We start from the raw sequence: 9,925 nt of genomic DNA on the forward strand, positions 1-9,925 counted from the left end.
CACATCCCAGAACCGGAATTACAGGTGCACACAGCCACATCTAGCTTGTTACAGGAGTGGTAAGTATCTGAACTCAGGTCCTCCTGATTGTGCAACAAGCACTCTGCCCACTGAGCCGTGTCCCCAGTCCCTTTCCTCTCATTATTTGTTCATCAAATATTTGGTCACGGCAATACGAAAGATATCCAATGTAGAGTTTAATTTGGCTCCCTCACCCTGTGTTCCTATAGGTCCCACAGGAGAAGCAAAGTAGCTTGCAACAGAGGCCTGCTGCTTGCTCCCTATCTGCACCCCCCCCAGGTTTGCTCTATTCTTTTTCTCTTTTCTGATAAAACACACACACACACACACACACACACACACACACACACACACTCTTCTGGGAACAGACCCTCTGGCCACAGGCTGGAGCCGTGGAGCCAACTGTGGTTGCACAGAATGCCTCAGACAGGGGAAGTGTTGCGTCAGCTCACAGACAACAAAACAGAGGCTAGGACGCTCTCTTCAGTGAGTGCTCTACCAAAGAGGGAGCTACCGAGGTGACAGTGTGACCCTGACTCTGGAGAAAGCTGCTTGGGCCCAAATCCCAGCTCAGCTTCTCCCTGGTCCTCAGTTCCCTTCCCTGTAAGAAAATGCAGTATCGCCGGGCCTTACCCGAAAGGATCGTGGATCGAGTCCAAACATGAACTGCTAATGGCGCCTCATATATAGTTGGTGCTTGATAAATAGCTATTGACTGAATGAGGGTTTTGGAAGTTTTCCAAGGAAGAAACGCACAGATTTTTTTTCTACATGTAAATGACAACGTCTAGACAAGGAAAAGCCTAACTTTGTTCAGAATACTTCTCAGTATAGTACACTCAAGTTGGGGCTGCGGGGGCGGGTACTGGAAGAAAAGTGTTAAAAACCCATGGGGTGGAAAATGATTTCCCTTCTCTGTGTATTGAGATTCTCCTTCCTGGGGTAGGCATCTCCTTCCTGCTCTGGGGGACTTTCCCTGGTTCCCTCGCTGCCTCGTCCCTTCTGCTCTCCTCCTCAGCATCCAGGTGGCTCTCACCTGTTCCTCTTGTCAAACAGGAAGCTTCCTCTGAAGCAGACCCTGGATTGGGACAGGGATGGACCCGTCTTACAGGATCCCCTGGACCAACCTCTGGAGCATCATGGGTTAACCCAGTCACTGGTAGTTCTCTACGATGTGGTCTTGTATCTTCAGATCAACATGTTTGCTCTGTAGGTCTTCCCTTTGAACTGAAATATTCCCTCCCAGGGGAAGCACAAAGTCTTACAAGAAATTTCAAGTCTTACAAGGTCTCTCCCCAAGGCTATCCAAGCAGCAGACAGTCGCCAGGATGGAGAAAACTCTTCGGTGGAGTTACCTACAAGTTGTGCAGGGAACTCCAGTGACCCTGCTTTTGTGAGAGCAATAGGCACACTGGTTCTCCAAACTAATATAATCATTTCTTTGTTCTGTCACAAGTGCCCTGTCTGTGATGAATCTTCTGACATCTCCCCCCAGGAAAGGCACGCAGCACAATTTCCTCCCAACAGAACCAAAGGTGGGTTTGGGAAGAATGGCCTCTGCTGTGGGTTCTGAGGTAACTGAGGCAGACTCATCTGAGAATGGAGGCCGGTGGGGGCCGTCCCGGTTGGCTCTCTTTTTCCAACGTGGGGTGGAATGGTGTGCCTCCTTGCTGATTCACACCCAAGCTGGGGTAGGGAACCCTGCTTTGGAGATACAGCTGTCTGAGTCACTTATGTTCCTTGGTAGCGACTCTCACGAACTCATTGGTTCACCAAGCCAGACACCGCTTGGAATGCTTCTTCGGTCCATGGATGCCTTATCCGGTGCGAATAGGTGTTTGTTCACACCACGCCAGCAAAGCTGTGCAAACACACTGCATGAACCATACTCGTGGCAGGAACTCACACAGCAGTTAAGTCTTGTCCTGACCTTCTCTGTGGATTCTCTCCTCACTGGATGGCGATGGAAACCTCAACACCATTGTATGCTTCTAGCTGTCCGGAAGAAGACAGTCTGGCGTAGGAACTACCAACATCCAGTCTTGACCTGGACCCCAGCGGGGCCTCCTGTTTGCACTGTGAGTCCAGATTCTCTTCTGAGAGGGTGACTGGGGGAGACAGCAAGGGGTTGGAAGCCAGGTTGTACAAAACTCAGCACGCCTGGGGCTCCTTGGTTGCTGCTGGTCATATGTGTATCATAGAAACCCTGGAATGAGCTGGAGTCTACGGACAGGACACCTTATGGCTGGCAGATAGCGTCCTGGGCTCCTTGACGCTGGGTACGTAATTGTCACTGTTAAGGATGTATTGTTGGCACCTATAGGGCTAAAGGGGTTTATTTGCTTTACCTTACAGAGCTCCAAGGCCCTGGCTCTAAGCTGCCTTGTTTGTGGTACTTTGCTTCAGCAATCCAAGCATGGTAATGCACCATGGGAAAAAAAACCACTAATGTACCAGGTGTTCTTCTGATCAAGGGTGTGCTGGCTAATTTTATGTCAACTTGACACAAACTGGAGTTATCTGAAAGGAGGGAGCCTCAGTTGAGAAAATGCCTCCATAGTATTTGGCTGTCAGGCATTTCTCTTATTGGTGATTGATGGGGGAGGGCTCAGACCATGGTGGGTGGAGCCATCCCTGGGCTGCTGGTCCTGGGTGCTGTAAGAAAGCAGGCTGAGCAAGCCATGGGGAGCAAGTCAGCAAACAGCATCCTCTATGACCTCTGCATCAATTCTGACCTCCATGCTCCTGCCTTGTTTGACTTCCTGTCCTGACTTCCTTTGGTGATGAACAGCAATGCTGGAGTGTGAGCCAAATTAACCCTTTCCTCCCCAGCTTGCATTTGGTCACGGTGTTTCATCACAGCCATAGAATCACTAACTAAGACGAAGGGGCTTGTGGCTGTACCAGGCTTTCACAGTACCCTCACGGTAACATGGGAACACAGTTACTGGAGATGAACCCTGCTGTCTTCTCTCGGCCCTCTTGAAACTTTGCTCCTCTACTCCCAAAGGTGACGAAAGGTTCCACTCCTCAACCTGTCCCCTGATTCAGCCCATAACCGTGCTCTGCCCATAGACAAGCCCAGGACGTTGTCCCCTCTAGTCAAGTGATCCATGCGGTCTTTGATCATGGTATTTGGCAGCATGTCGGGTATTTTGTCCTCTGCTCCTGGCAGCCACGCCATGAAGACAGAGCAGGCTCATGGCTGCGGGTAGCGCAAATACAGTCTAGGTTTAAAATAAGGGGCTTTAGATACTGCTGTGAAACTTTGTCAAGTCCAAGGTAATCCTGGTGGGGAGTCAGGTGCGAGACTAATCTATAGAAGTTCTGGAATACAGGGGAGGGCCCACTTCTGAGTCCTCCCCCATTCACTCTCACGGCAGGAGAAGCCCTCCCCACTCCCATGTCCTTAACAAGAGGCTCCTTCTGTGTGCTGTGTCTCAGGTGTTGCTGCAAGGTGTAAATCCCCAGGGGCTGTTTGACTTACCAGGCAGCTGCCTAAGGTAATAACAGGTGTCCCTGGCTGTCATCAACTCCTTCTCAAGGGTTTCCATAGGATGAGTGGATTCTTTGTGATTTTGGCATTTGTTTAGCACCTCTGGTTTACAAAGTGTTTCCATACACACTCACTTGATCTGTGAGGAGGAGGGGGATAGTTACACATGAGGGCTGGGCTTAGCAAAGCCAGTCTTGTTCTGGGACTTTCTTGCATCTTTGGAGGCTCTATGGGGGGGGGAGCGTGCCTTCCAATCAAAATGAAATAAAATAGAACAAAAATTTACAACATTTACCACTTGATTTGTTTATTTTGAGAAAAGATCTCGGGTAGCCCAAGCTAGACTTGAATTCATTATATAGTCCTAACTAGCCTCTAATTCAGGGTCCCCCCACTTCTGCCTCCTGGGAGTCCAGGTGTGCACTTCCACAGCTGTTTTCTAATAACAGCTTTCAGCAATGCAAGACCAAGGTCAGAACCGGGTTCTAACATGGTCTCTCCGGTTGCACTAACGCCTTCTTGAGTTCAGAGGTTGAAGGGTTCATTGCTACTATCTCTGCAGAGACTAGGGGAGCTGGGGGCCCCTTTGCACACTTGCTAGAACTTCAGAGTCATGGTTTATTTTGTTATTATAACAGACTACTACTGACGATTACTATTGGGTAATTTATGAAGAAACTTATTTCTCACAGTTCTGCAGACTGGGAAATCCAGAAGATGGTGCTGGCATCTGGTGAGGGTCTCTGTGCATCATGGGAATGCCACAGGACAAGCAAGCCTGCTAGAGAGAACACTGAGCCAAACTCAGTCTTTGTCAGGAAACTTCTCCCATGGTAACCCAGCCCACAAGATAGCACTAATGCATTCATGTGTGTATGTGTGTATGTACATGTATGTGTGTGTGCATGGGTGTGCATGTGCGCATACGTATGGGCATGCATGTGTATATGTACATGTGTGTGCAAGTGTGTACATGTAAGTATAGGTGTGGGGGGGCAAATATCTGGCTTCTGAACAAGGATGCTATACAGTGACATCATGGAGCCCATGGCGTTATGTCTTCAAGTCCCGTTCAGTCTGAGAGCCCAGTGATGGGGAAGGAAGTGGGGTGAACTTGGCAGCCCCTGAAAACGATAAAGCACACCATTGCATGGGTGCTAGAGAGGAAACCAGCCCTGCCTATCCTGTCTAGCCTGCTTGGCCTGCCTGCTCTGCTGCCCATGTACCCTGCCTGCTCACCCTTCCTCCTTTCCCGTCCTTCCTGCACCGAGCGTGATGCCTGCCCTGCCTACCTCAACTGTCTTGCCTACCTCGCTTGTCCCTCCTGCCTGCCTGTCTGTTTGTTTCTTCCCTACAGCAATGTGGACATGGCTCCTGGGCTCCTCTTCAGGGGCTCTGGTAGCACGGCTGCAGCTCATGGTGCCTAAGAAAATAAGCTCGGCTTAGGAGCAGAAAGCAAACCCTAAAGCTTGTTAAATATGTGGATGTGGGCTGTCTGCCCCCCTGGGCCTCAGTGTTAGACCTTGCCGCAGCTCAGCAGGGTCTTCACCCAGGCAGGCAGCCCTTGGTGTTTAACACAGATCCTGTTGATTGTCGGCAAGGGAAGCTTTATGTGAGGAGCATTTCCTGCTTGAGTGTTTTCATGGTCAAACAGAGCTCAGAGTTGGTTCCTGTCAGGGAGTCAGACTCATGCAGTCCCCAGAGAGTATTTCCTGGGGGCTCCCATCCACTGGAAATGACAGTTGTAACTCATCTCCCTGGCTCAGCGCTTGCAGGCAGAATGTGATGCCATCTGCCTTATTTACTTATTTATTCGCAGCTTCATAGCTCAGAGAGGACCGAGCGGGTGGAGCCTCCTGAATCCTAATGATGCTTCAAGCAGCCATTCGGCCTGGAACAGACAGAACTACCTCTCTCCACAGCTGGGATGATCCTGTCTGGGTCCCCACACTGCCACGTCTGGAAATTAAGGCTGTGGTTTCTGTCTGGTGTCCTGTTAATTGGGTCATTACTCCCAAAGACAAGGGAATGAGTTTCTAGAGTTATCACTTGAAGGAACAACACATTGGATAATAAACCCCAGCTGTTTACAGAAAGCTACATGTATTCTAACAGCATGCAAAATATCAAAACTCGACTAACAGAACATTCGGGGTGGGCAGAGGACCCTGCCCATCTCTGAGTCTAGGTGTTTTTGTGGAAGATGAGGAGTAACGTTGCCATTTCAGGAGTTTATTGCACTCTTAGGGGGCAAGTCTGTGGCCTCTAGTGGTCTCTAAGATGTGGGGACTAAAGATGGCTCATCTCAAGCCTTCCAAAAAATGTAGTTCAAGCCACACACAAAATTTAGGAGGATCTCTATATCCTCTCCTCTGCTAAACTCTATAGAATCATCCATACAAGATGTTCTTGGCTCCTAGGCCATGTTGTAGGCTTCTGCTATTTTTTCACCAACTGGTTCTGAAGGCTCAAATTGCCAACCTTTCCTGTTAAGACGTTAACTGGCTGGATGCTCCTCTTAGCTATATCCAAAGCAATCTAGGTAGCTTTTTAACTATATCTGAAGTAATTTAAGTATCCTTTTAATCATATCCAAGGCAATTCGAGCAGTTCCTTTTGTCAACATTCATACATTCACAATCACATTCCATACATACCGGTGTGGCCACACCATAGACACATAACGTACACATGTCTCTCATCTCTCCTTTTGCCTAGGTTATGATTAGTTAGTTGAAATGAAACATCCTTAATTGAAGTCTCTTGCAACACAGCAGCGATAGCCAATCCTTGAATTATGAGCATCCAAAATCTGAACAAATCCAAATTTATCTATGTTGTCTTTCTTTATAAGGTCTTAAAACAGTTTCTGACTGGCTGTATTAATAGTATTTTCTATATACTTGGCTGGGCGGCAGCCAAGGAAGTGGAGACTCTCCATCCTGATACTTAGTAACTCTCTCTTTATACTCATCCCAAGCTCTCTGATCTGTATGCTCTTCTTTATTTAAGGGCTCCTCAGTAGGTGCGGAGGTCTCTATCACACTGCTAACTGGTTCAGGGGCAGAGAGTTTCTGCAAGGTTGAACCTTCATTTCCCCAAGTCCTGGAGCAGCTCTGATACAGCTGCAGCAGGAGCATCTGCCAGAGGGAAAGATCCTTTTAAAACCTTTAAACTCTAACATTTTCTGCACTTAGTTTTGCTCTATTTCAGCTCTCCTGGCTATTAAAATATACACAAGTAAACATACGATCATCTGACCAATAAGTTTCTGTCTCATATCTCTAGTTATATACATTCCTGTAATAATCTTGAAGGCAGTCGCCAACCTTTTTATTTTTATGTTTTTTTATCTCTTTTCATCTATGGTCCCCTCCAGGGACAAACATCTCCAATATAACCCAAGAACCTTCTTTAAATCTTTCTTTTTACCCTTGTTTCTTGTATCTTGCGGGACTCCTTGAGTCCATTAATAAACAGATCCTGTCTACTAAATGTCTGTCCCATAGTACTGCTTACCCAAGCGCCGCTGCATTAACCCTCCCGATCTGACTCACATGCGGGTCAAACCGTGGCGATCTCTTGTGAGCTGGTGATTTCTACCCTCGAGGTGGCTCAGTGTGTGGACGGGCCTGCCTCTCGATGCTGTGGTGTTCCTAGGATCCTTAGGGTCTTCGAGCCCCATGTTGGGCACCAATTTGCCCTTGCTAGCAGGGCACAACGAAGGTCTAGCCCACGGGAACCTGGAATGAGGGGACAAGAGAAGCAGACAGCAAGACAACATGGCTGATCAAACTGCGTTTAATGAGAGTTTCGTACAGGCTTAAATAGGGGGAAATGAGGTAGGGGCATGGGCCAGAGGAAGGCAGGACGATGAGGGAGAGGTCGTTGCCTAGTAACCAGGCCACTGAAGGTGACTGGACAACAGGTATTGGCAAGGTGACAGGGTGGCAGAGGGAGGGGCTAAGTAATGTAATTGTGCAATGTTTCATTTTTTGCCATCGGCTATTTCTGTGAGCCCAAGCTCTATTCATTAGGAAGCTGGGGAGGGGATGGACTATTCTTTAAAAAAGGCTGGCAATATTTACAAGAGGTTCTAAGTAACAATGATGGCTCCCAACAGAGGACGAAGTAGCGCCAGGTGTGTGTGAGGAGCATGAAACAGGAAAGAATACACTGAGGTTTCGAACTTGCTGACGGCTGACTGAGCTCTGACCCCGGAGCAGCAGCCCAAGGCCGTAAAGATCAGGGTTCAGAGGCCATCACTGGGGTAAGAACCCGATACGGCTTTATGTTGTGCCAAGACCAAGCCTTTTTTTTTTTTTTTTTTTTTTTTTTTTTTTACATTTCCTGAACAGACAGTGTGGTACACAGGTAGGGACAGCATGTATACACAGGCCACTGTCCAAAGGTACCCAGTTTGGGGGTGTGGTAGTGAGGAGGGGCTGGATGTGGCCTGCCTTCCACTCCCCACACAGCACCCAGGGAGGTCTGTCTGTCTGTAAGAAGTTTCTGGTCTTAGCCAGAAACTCCGTGTTCTAGCAGGTCCCTTGAGTCCAGGAGAATGAAACACCCTCAAGAAAGGGCCTGTTGGACCCGAAGGACAGTACGAAGTTTCAGAAGACCAGCTCCATCATGCCGTTCATAGCTGGCTTCAGAAGGGCGGGGAGTAGGATTGGATCCAAACACACACATCCTTGCATCCCTGGTGTGCTGCATGTCCTTGTGGCTGTGTTTCCTGGTGCATAAACCCTCCCCAGCTCCTCCTGGAGCCCTGCTCAGTCATTTCAACAAACCCCTGCAGATGCCGTTCCAGGCAGATCTGGTCCTGCAGAAGAGTCAAGAGTACACTGGCCAGCAGCTTCAGGCTTCACCCAGAAGAGACTCGACGCTGAAAATGCATCACTCAGAGTCATTCTGACTTAGCCGAGCAGGTTCTCATCTCAACAGAGCCCCCTTGCGATTGGCTGTTACAGCAGGGCTGCTTCCTCCCAAGCATCCGCCATCATGAAGCAGTTGCCATGGTGACTTACAGAATACCTTGGCTCACAGTTGTGGTGATGAGGAGGGAAAAAAAGGTCTTTGGTAATGGAATTGAGGCTGCTACATTTCCTGTGGAAAGGGGGCTGAGGGTGGGTTGTCACCACTCCTTCCTGTCACCCCACTATGCATGTTATTGGCAGGTTCTAGGGTACCTAGAGGGGGAAGTTTGTCTGGGAGTGGGGACTCTTCACCGTTGTGGCTGTCTGTGAGTTGTCACTCTACTGAGGTGGGCTTTTTGGTGCTGCAAGCTGCTGTGGTGTGAGGAACCCTTTACCCATGCTCCTGTGTATAACCCGGTGTTGTGGTGAGCTTCCAGCAGCTGTGAAAACACACTGACCAAAAGCAGCCTGGAGGTCACGGAGGAGCACTCCTACTGGCTCGCTCCCCGTGGCTTCTCAGCTTGCTTTCTTGTATAGCATCAGGACCTCTTTCCCAGTGGCAGCAGCAACTCACAGTGGGCTGGGCCTTCCCACATCAATCAGCTATCAAGAAAACGCCCCACAGGCCAATCAGATGGTGGCAATTCCTCAACTGAGTTTCCTTCTTCCCAGTTATATCTAGGATTTATAGAACTCAAACACTGGATTTAGGAGTCAAATATCTTCACTCTGCATTGCCTAGACAGCTCTTCTCTCTCAGGTTCCACCTAAATAACTCAGTACCTTTCTTCTTTTCTCTCCTCCCAAACAATGGCCTTACAGGCTCTTACTCATGCACATCCTCGAGCATTCGTGCATGTGTGTCCACGCACGCATGCCCATATGTGCGTATGTGTACATGTGTGTATATGCATGTGTATATGTGTACACGTGTGTTTGCATGTGTGTACATGTGTTTACATGTGTATGTGTATGTGCGTGTGTGTGTGTGTGTGTGTGTGTGTGTGTGTGTGTGTGTATGTGCATATGTGTATGTAGAAATCCAAGGACACCCGGCAGAAGTTGGTTCTCTCCTTCACCATCTGGGTTCTGCAGTTCAAACACAGGCTGTCCATCTTGGCATCGAGCACCGTTCTTATGAACACATACACATCAGCTTCCTTGTGTTGTAGGACAGAGGTCTCAGAGCTCTGGTCCCTAAATCTTTTCAGGCTTCTCTTACCTGATCTAGCCTCTTTGAATCCCACTCTGGGATGTCTCAATCCTCCATTGCTCTTTGAGTGTAGGATTTGCCTGACCTAACGAAGTCCTTGATTTCAGAGTCCCATGCATTGTTGCTCACTAACCTGGTAGGCTTATAGCTTCGCCTCTTTGTTTCTTGACATTTTCCTCTTTGATAAATGGCCCTGTCAGCGGGAAAGGGTGAGGAGGGGCCTCCCAGCAGGGCAGCCTGGCAGGCTGAGTCCAGTCTTTACACTTCTGTCCA

At 48.7% G+C, this 9,925-nt stretch overlaps 1 long non-coding RNA gene across 1 annotated transcript; it reads left to right on the top strand.

The window, feature by feature from the left end:
* The first annotated feature begins 3,339 nt into the window (after window positions 1–3,339).
* Window positions 3,340–5,801, top strand: LOC121133763. Its single transcript, XR_005870737.1, has 3 exons — window positions 3,340–3,524; window positions 4,210–4,350; window positions 5,337–5,801. It is a non-coding gene; the product is annotated as an uncharacterized LOC121133763 (long non-coding RNA).
* Window positions 5,802–9,925: the final 4,124 nt, after the last annotated feature.

Source organism: Mesocricetus auratus, unplaced genomic scaffold, assembly GCF_017639785.1.
Source record: "Mesocricetus auratus isolate SY011 unplaced genomic scaffold, BCM_Maur_2.0 Super-Scaffold_100024, whole genome shotgun sequence".
NCBI classification, from domain to species: Eukaryota; Metazoa; Chordata; class Mammalia; order Rodentia; family Cricetidae; genus Mesocricetus; species Mesocricetus auratus.